Source organism: Asparagus officinalis, chromosome 2 (genome assembly GCF_001876935.1).
Source record: "Asparagus officinalis chromosome 2, Aspof.V1, whole genome shotgun sequence".
Classification (NCBI taxonomy): domain Eukaryota; kingdom Viridiplantae; phylum Streptophyta; class Magnoliopsida; order Asparagales; family Asparagaceae; genus Asparagus; species Asparagus officinalis.
The window spans coordinates 17273229-17283194 of NC_033795.1; the positions used below are offsets into that span (position 1 = coordinate 17273229).

At 32.9% G+C, this 9966-nt stretch overlaps 1 pseudogene; it reads left to right on the forward strand.

Moving 5' to 3' along the window:
* LOC109830412 overlaps positions 1-8788 on the forward strand; it is a 19022-nt pseudogene extending 10234 nt beyond the window's left edge.

Genomic DNA, 9966 nt, shown 5'->3' on the forward strand with positions numbered 1-9966 from the left:
TGGACCACTTTGGGTCTATGCAACCTTGCATTTGTAGTGTGATGAAGATAACAACTATTACATGGTCGGTTGGAATGCCAAATTTCAGCACGTAGAGCTGAATTTTGAATAATATTTTATCAATTTCGAGGTCTTTAATGTGAAGGCTCTGTTGTTTCTTTGTTTCAAAATCGACCCACGGATCTGGATGAGTGGGATGTTCGGCAAACAATAGTCATTCAAGAGATCACAATATCATAGCAAGCCAACATACTCACGACAATATAGTAATCAGATACGTTAACAGACGCCAAAATTTCACAAACTCCGGTGATAATCCATGTCTAACCATCTCTGTTGACATTTCTGTGCTTGTTATTACATATCACTGTAGAAAAGTCCAATATACTTGCTACAATATAGTATTCAGACATATTAACAGACATCTGATCTCATACTTAGAATGTTCTGATGTGTATGTGTAAAAGCAGAAGTGGGGGTTTATATTGACACAAAATTTTGTCGTCCTATAATCTTGTAAGGGCTACCATATCCTTCATGGGCATTTGAAATCAAGAAAGCATCACTTATCTTTTAAGAAAGCACAAAATAATGTCACAATTCTCTCAGGCTTTCATATGCAGAAAGTATAATTGTAATTGGGCCATTTCAGGTATCAGGAAAGCCAATTAAGCTAGTAGGTCGAGGAGAACGAATGGAAGACCTCGAACCTTTCTACCCTGATCGCATGGCTGGGCGTATTTTGGGAATGGGAGATGTTCTTTCATTTGTGGAGAAGGCACAGGAAGTTGTGAGTATCTCCAATTCTTATTCTCTCGTTTGTCAAATAATGGTATCTTACTTGCCATGTTCTAAATTATGCACGTAGATGAAACAAGAGGATGCTGAGGAGTTGCAGAAGAAAATCATGAGTGCGAAATTTGACTTCAATGACTTTTTAAAGCAAACACGTGCTGTTGCTCAAATGGGTTCAATGAGCCGTGTAATTGGAATGATCCCAGGAATGGCGAAGGTATATATTTCTTTTATATCTTGAATAATGGAGAACAATCCTCAATCTTGAGTTGGACGATACATATAAAGTTCCTTTTTATTGTTGAAACAGGTGACTCCTGCTCAAATACGTGAAGCAGAGAAAAACTTAAGCACTATGGAATCAATGATTAATGTTATGACTCCCGGTAATTTTTCTGTTTAGATGATAATAATGATTATTATTATTATCATTATTGTTACTTTTTTTTCTTTTTTCTCTTTTGACCTGAGCTCTCCATTCTTAGAGCTTTTTCTGAGTACTTTTCTTTCATTAGGACTTTCTACATATATTCTACAATATGTGTACATAAACAGAGTATTTCCCTCTTCAATTTAATTAATCTATCAATACGATTAGCATCGATAATATCCAACTTTTGCATTTTACTACAGAGGAAAGGGAGAAACCCGAGTTGCTAGCTGAATCAACTACTAGGAGAAAGAGAATTGCTACGGAGTCTGGAAAAACAGAGCAACAGGTTCTTTCTCAATGTTTTCTCTTAGTAATTTAGCAATCTGCCACTAGAATTTAGAGGTGTAACTTTAACTAGTAGTAGCATATTTCAATAAAATTTGGCATATTTTAATCATTTCAGGTGAGCCAGCTTGTCGCTCAACTTTTTCAGATGCGTGTTCGAATGAAGAACTTGTTGGGAGTTATGAAAGGAGGATCGATTCCTGCATTGAGTAATCTCGAGGAATCGCTAAGAGCCGAAGAAAAGGTTCTTCATTTTACCCCTTGGCCCATGGCCCAGTAATTTCTATTAATGCCCCTTAATTATTGTCCATGTTAATCTATGCCTCAGTATCACAGGCTTGCGTCCTGATTGTGACTAATAAAAGCTTATGCCTTTCTATATACTAGTTTTTATGCACGTACATTGCACGTGGTTAAATATCATAATTATTTATTTTTAGTTTATTTTCTTACTAAAATCTGTTCTTCGATTTCAATTTTTGCTCACTTATGTCTCTAAAATTTAATATTGTGATTATTTATCTTCTTTAATATTTGTTTGAGTGGGCTACATGAAAAAACTAATATTTGTTTTTTAATATTTGTTTGAATGGGCTACACGAAAACAACGCGATGCCAATTTAAATATTCATGTTATTTGGATCGACATGAAAGGAAGCTTCACCTAAGGAAGTATAATGTCGTAAAAGTAAAAAATATTTGAAAAAATAGCATTATAATAGCAAGAGAAATAATTAAAGCCAATGAGCCTAGACAATTGATTAGAAGTGGCTACATGACACAAAAGAGAATATGGATTTTATTCATAATCATTGATTGACTTCATTGAAAACCATAAACTAAATATTAATGCTAACTCTAATATAATTTTATATGATAAAAGCATCCACATAATAAGTATATAAATATATACTTATTTTGGCATTGATAAATTCTAGGAAGATCAAGATTTAGATCGTCAACTTTTTGGCATTATTGTTCTAACTATCTAGATTACAATTAGACTACTAAATCTGCAATTGGTAAATAACTAATTTAAAAATGTTTTTAAGAAAAAAAACAAGGCTGTTCTTTTATTTATTTGACACTACAATATTCTTTCCTAACATAGAATTTGAATACATAGAACATATCATTATGTAATACTTCCCGATATATGTAAACGGAAAAAAGGAGCAGCAAAATCACCGACAATACTCGAGGAACAAACCGAGCAAAATAGAATCTTCACAGAAAACTTCCGTAAGTAATAGCAACAAATAAGCACTAAAACATATCTAAAAAGATCATTTTTCTCCATAATTTACTTTAGATATTTTCAACAGTTTCTGTGGCTGTGCTCAGCACAAATAAAACCACATTACTAAAGAATCAACAAAGAATCAACAAATCCCTGAATTCATATAAAAATAGAGGTCCATTAAAAGTTTTCTATAGTAGACTTCATACCTCTTATCAATTTTCTTGTTGAGTCGAGATTTTTCGAGTACGAAGAAAGACATGGAACAACTTCATTTAGGATTGGAGTTCAAATATCATGCTCAAAGTCATGACTACATAATCTACTTGAATAGTTCCCGTAATTACGGTACTCGAACAGAATCTTGTCATCAGCGATACTGATAACTTTGGGTAATTGTGTTGAACCTAAGCAGCTCTCTCAGCAATTTTCGGTACAGACGCTCAACATCTCAATCCAATTCTTGTTATCCTTGAGAATCAATATTTTCACCTGAGGTTTTTTATATGTAACAAGCGTAATGCAAATATGCCCTCTTAGCTCATGTATAGTTATACAACAATCTCTCCTAAGTGTGGGTATGAGCGATCGATGTAACTTCGCTCATGTATAGTTATACAACAATCTCTCCTAAGTGTGGGTATGAGCGATCGATGTAACTTCAAACTTCTCATGTTTGATATCGAACATAAGGACAACCATGCAGTAGCCTTCATTTTCTTCTAGGTAATTTGAATATCATGATTATTTAAATTTATAAAAATAGAGTTAAAATAAAAATGAAAATAAGCTTTTTTTGTGGGATTAATCATCAACTCAATAATCTCTCTCAAATAAAATATTATTATTGTTTTTTTAACCCAGACTGTGACCGCGCGATCTACTATTTTTGAGTTATAAATACATTAATCTAGTACAATATCTCTATTTATTAGTATCTTGAAGTCTTTAAAAGATGGGTGATCATTCAATTCACAAAAAAAATTTGCATATGAATTTACTTGTAATATGTCATTAAATTTTAGTTAACTTTACATTGTAGTTTGCTGCTTGTAGTACTGTTGGCAATGTTATTATCTTTCCTCTTTAAATATTTTACTAGAATATGTCGAACGTTATTGTTAAGACTCTTCGATAACAATATGTGGAATTTTGTGTCGTTTAAGACTCATCGATAACAATATAATTTAAATAAAGCAGATGCAAGCTTTTGTAAATATATTAAAAAAATGAACTATATAAGCAGCGGTAGGAAAACTTGAGAGGAAAAAAAAGACTTGAAAAAGGCAAGTGAAAAATAAATGAATTTAAAATGAGGAAATGAGGCTGGATATGGATATGATTGTATCATATGTATTTGTACTTAAGGAGGTATTTCATATACATTGGTACTAAATAATAAGTGGCTTAAGTCGATGTTTCCATGCTCAAAACGTTTTATAGGATCACATAGGCAAAAGAATATGGTAATAAGCTCTGAAACACTTTGTGAACTGTCTTTGTCCTTCACTGATCACATCAAATCCTATCATGCATATTTTGACATTTAGGGGACCGATGAACAAAGGCATACAGTTTTTAAGAAAAAAATAGCTTATGATATATTAATGAGAAGGAACATACTGAGAATGAAATCCTATCATAACAGAGATGCTGCTACGAAAATATCTACCTCTTCCTAAGTATAAAGATCATCGAGACTCGAGAGTCTCCATTCCGCTTTCAAAATATGTTGAGTTCAATACATCTATAGCATTAACAGACTAATGTGTGCAGTTTGAACTGTAAGTCATAAATTGCAACATCAAAATTGAATAATCCTAATACGAATCAAATAAATAAAATTATATTTTGCTAATTCATTTTTAAATATTGGCTTGGTAATTTAGTGATTTTAATGTGTTATGACAAATCCCCTGATAAGCAAATATCAATCACACAAAAAGCAAAGAGAATATAAACAAGATAATACACACGGGTAGTTCATGGTTCAAATCACTAATTCCAAATCACACTACAAGAAATCTAATATAATCTCTCTCAAGTGAAGAGGAAGAAAAGAGCCAATACAAATATCAGCAGCCAAATAATTTAATTATCTTGTGGTTCAGAATATAGAGAGGAGTGATCTCTGTTCCAAATTACTGCGGTTGTCTCAAATTTCTATCCCAGCCAATGATATATATAGCTACACATTTTTGTTTTTCAGACTTTGCATAAAGTAAGAATTTTAATTCTACAACAAATTGGATTATAATCAAATAAGCTAGGCAAAGAAACTTAGTGAGATCATATGAATTTCCTTATCAACATTAGCTAACAGCCAATAGGAACGAAACGATAAATTTTATTAATAAAGATATAATTATTAATTAAGATTAGATTACAATGCAACATCCAAAAAGTGTCAAGGGTAATAGGATATTTAAAATTTGTATTGGATAATTAGGATATATTATGATTAAAAATATAATATTCAAAAGAGTTAAGGATAATATTAACCATGGAAGAGGGCATGATAGTGGAACAATCATAATAATCTCCGAATAGAATGAGAAATGACATAACATGAGCGATATTAGTCTAACTCTACTATTTACTTTAATGTTCTTAGTACCCAAGTTATTTTCTTTTGGTTGGATGAATATGTAGATGACACATTCCTATCATTCTTAATTACTATAGTTGAATATGTAGATGACACATTCCTATCATTCTTAATTACTATAGTTAAAGATTTTTGTTATAGGTAAAAAGTTCACATGGATCAATATGCATAACTTTGTAGCTCATTCTGTCATAGTTGGTACAGAAGAGATAACGTTCAACAACCTAAAACTCTCATCTATAATTATCTCAAAGAAGTGGTGGTGATACTAAAGTCTAAAGCGAGCGAGAATGTGCAATCGAAGAGTAGGTAGTCACATTATCATCCTGCGAGTAAAGAAAACCATAATAAATTTTAATTTTTGTATGTGTTAAGATTAAAAAAGAAAGACTTATTTATATATATACCTCTTAAACCATGCATATTTGCAAAAATACCTCCAAATCTTAGTATTAACGAAATTGTCCCTAATCATCAATTGTAGAAGAAAAGCATATCCCTACCCCTCTTCACAAACCAATTCATATTAAATCCTAACTAGTCTTTCATTTCAGTTCTAAAATCTTGAATTCACTAATCTCCACATAAATGAAAATTTTGTTCTTTTTGTGGGCTTCAAAACTAAAGGTCTGACAAATATCAAAATTGGTAACATTTTTATTTACATTTCATAAAGACAACAAACACCAAGCATTGTATCATTACTATACCTTATTACTTAATGACAACCTAAAACATTACAAATATTCATAATAAATTATTGTCAATCTTTAATTTTAGTCTTACAGCTCCAGTTTGACTAGTTTTTACATTAGACAAAATATTATTGTTTTAGGACGAAGTTCCACCAATTCCGTGGAATGAGTCGATGAAATAGGCTAGAACCAAATATGGTAAACTGCTCAATTAAAAATTCCGATTCAATAAATAAATAAAACTTATAGTTCAAAACAATATACCGAAAAATACCATTATTGCTAAATACAAAATAGTATACTACCACCGAAAAAAGTTAGTTTATGATTTATAATAGAACTTATAGGATGTTGCATCTCTGGTCCATCAAATTTAGGGTAATTCTCATACTCGCTCGTTGAATCATAACCTAAAAACCCGTCCAAATTTCACAAACAACATATACCAAACATTATAACTAACACAATAAAAAATTATGTGAGTTAACTATTGTTGGCTAAAGATAACATCTAATAATTGTAGCAAATAATTTGTAATATGATCACAAAAACTGTAGGATACAATAGAGAAGAGACATCATATTTTACCTCCATAAGTAAGGTGATGTATAACACATAAGGGTGTTGCTGACCAGTCCATTGGCGGGATAGCTTCATTTTTCTTATTCTCACCATTCAATAGAGCATGCTAAATCAACTAAAAGACAAAACATCAATTAATATCTCAATTTGACTTGCGTACTTTTATTATTTAGGAAAGGATATAACCTAAGAAACAAATAAATTTATAAGAAACCATATTAATCTTAACCGCATATTTAACTAATTCGGGCCTTAGAAGCATCATGGGTCCTGGTCTTGGGCACCAAAGATAGCTTTTGCAACAAATCGATAACATCTGTAATTCAAAAACCCTAAAAGAACACTAATCATCTACTCATCAAAACTCTTACTTTTTTTTTCTTATTGCTTTGAGCACAAAATTAATAAAAACTCTACTCAACGCGTAAAGACTCTTTCAAATTTAAACAATGACATATAATCAAAAAAATAAAAAAAGAAATGTCAAATCAATACTCAATCAATAAAAAAATTCTGTAAAAGTTTTATAGAAATCATAAACCCACATCTTAGATTAAATATCTAAACATAAACTCTAAGAAAATCATAAACCAACAAACCCATCACAAATCTTTCAAGAATAGAACACCCAAAACAAATCAAGATCTAAGAAGAAATAAAAAAGAAAAAGAAAATGAAAGCATACATTCATTGCAGGAGTGACAACCAAAAATTCAAACCCTAGGAGAAAAAAACAATCGCCGCAAAGAAGTGGAGAAAACTCTTTCGATTCCATAAAAAGAGAGAGCTCTTTTTAGAGGTGGTGTGGGAGAGTTATTTATCTGAAATTGAGGTATTCAATAATTGGTAAAGATAGTTGTGGGTAAATATTAGTGTATAGATTAAGATGAGAATGTAATTAAATTTCTTAATTCCAATATAATCTAAATACAATTTGTTTCTTTATCTTTATACTATGTATATCTATTAAGAATTTATTAATTTCCCTGGCTAATGATGGATTAGCATTAAAAATTAAAATTTGATTAGTGATAGGATAGTTCAAACTTTATAGGGGTATTTTTGTCTACCGAAAGATTTTTCCGAACTCGTACTTTTAAAGGAAGTATGATTTGTTATGTTATTTAATATGCATTTAAATGAGTAGCTTTATGTTCGGAATAGTGCCTTCTTTGATGAGTAGCTTTGTGTTTAGAGTAAACAAATTATAATCCTCAGTTCACCATATGTCATAGAGCAAGGAGGACATAAGATAAGCTTTAGTGAAATTAATTGTAAGCAATTAAGAAAGATATGATAATGATTAACTTTAGGAAAAAGTGATCCTAATGGAGCTGAATAAAAGAAGACAAGCTTTGTTCTTGTTGTAACCTTCACCATAATTTTAGATTTTTGACGTAATTGAAGAGACTTTAAAATGATATCAAGACAACAAGTTCAAATCACACCTACATGCATTTAAAGTGGAAGTAAAAGGGTACTTTTGCATACACAATTCGTGTTTTTCATGCAAAAAGATCTCTCAACCAGTAGGGATATTGTAGAGTACAAACACTGTAATGCTCAATTTTCACCGCGGTTATTTTTGCTTTTTGTTTTTTGTTTTGTGTGTGTGTGTGTTTTTTTTTTTGTGATATGGGAATCGAACCCGAGACCTTGGAAGCCATATTGGAACTTCCCAACCATTTAGATCATCCATGGTTCCCCTGGTTTTAGAGTCTTAATCCGCACTCGAAATGTACATGTTAAATTTGTACGGTAACTTGTGAACATGAATGTTCTATGCCATGAATCTTAATGTTCTACTAAACTCTCTTTTCTTTTTCTTTTGTTTTCAGGCTCCTCCTGGTACTGCTAGGAGGAGGAGGAGACCAGAATCAAGGAGGCAGTTTGCAGAGTTGGCGGGAGCCAGAGCGAGCCCTCCTGGATTTGGAAGCAAGAATTGAAGCTAAACAATGATGCAGTGGCTATTGACATAGTCAGCACTTACATCTTTTTGCTGCAATGTTGGTTTTGTTTTCTCTGTTTTGTACTTACTATTTGAAGATATTCCTTGAACCTTCGTTGTGGAATGATTCAATAATGTAGAGTGTAATGACAAGTTTGTTAAGAAAATGCATCTCAAGCTCTTGTTTCTCTCATACAATCAAGCCCTTAAAAGACCTTAAGTGAAGCTGAGCTATATAGATGGACAAGCGGTTCTCTGCTTTAATAAGGTTGGGATATTTGGGATCACTTGTTGTTTGTTTCATTCGAAAATTGTGGGCCATATATAAGGGACTGCATGATGTAACATTTGGTTTTGTTGTTCCTCATGTCAGTTCTACTTGTTTAGCTCTCATAGAGGGGGAAAAATCAGAAAACTCGTGCTAGGAGAAAACAAATTAAGAGCTCAAGCGGAATTATTATTATTTTTGTTTGAGGAATTGAAGATCAACTCAATTCAGCGATTCAATTAAAGAGCCTCTTAGACAATGAAGTACATTTGTATCTGATAGCTTACTGGGCTAATTTGCATGCACAGGTATTGATCATTCATTGAACACGGATAGGTGTTTAAAACTTTGGATAGTGACCAACAATCTCCCATCTTGCCCGAGAGTTTGCAGTGGGGTGAGACAATCTGTTTCCATGAGAATGTTGTTCCGACCATTTAAGTGAGCAAGGCGAAGGCCCGTGAGAACAGCCTGGGCTTCACACTCCAGGGAGGACAGAGGGGGATCGGAAGCACAGAAGGAGAGGACGTGGCGTCCTAGATAGTCTCGAGCAATTATTCCAACCGATGATACATCCATCGTCCACATTGACCTTTACCACATTTACCGATAGGGGTGTCGATTCATTATGCGCTCCTGTGTTCGTCGTTCTTGGCGACTGCACATATGCATATAGACTTTCGAAAGCACGAGGGTGGATGTCAAGGACTTACTTTGCGCCTGCAAAGATGGCGCCGCATCTGGGTTTCCAAATGAACCTTGAGGTAACTGCAGCGAGGACAAATGTTGATAGGTTGTGGTCGGGTTTATCATGTGGTGGTGCTTCATCCAATATAGGACAGTTTAGCTCACTCCAAATTTTGCTAAGTGCAAGTACAAGAGATTAAAGACATGACGATAAACCTTCCATCTTCATCCACAACTTGGTCCTTGAATTTGGGCTTTTTATAGAGTAACAATAGCAGGCGTCCAAATTATAGCCCATAAGACGTAGCGCAAGCATATAAAGCCCCAAGCCATTCGGCTTAACTTCTGTATATGGGCTTTTTTAAACGATCCAAATCCAAGCTAGAAAAACGAAGCCCAATCATATATAAAACCATGAACCCTCG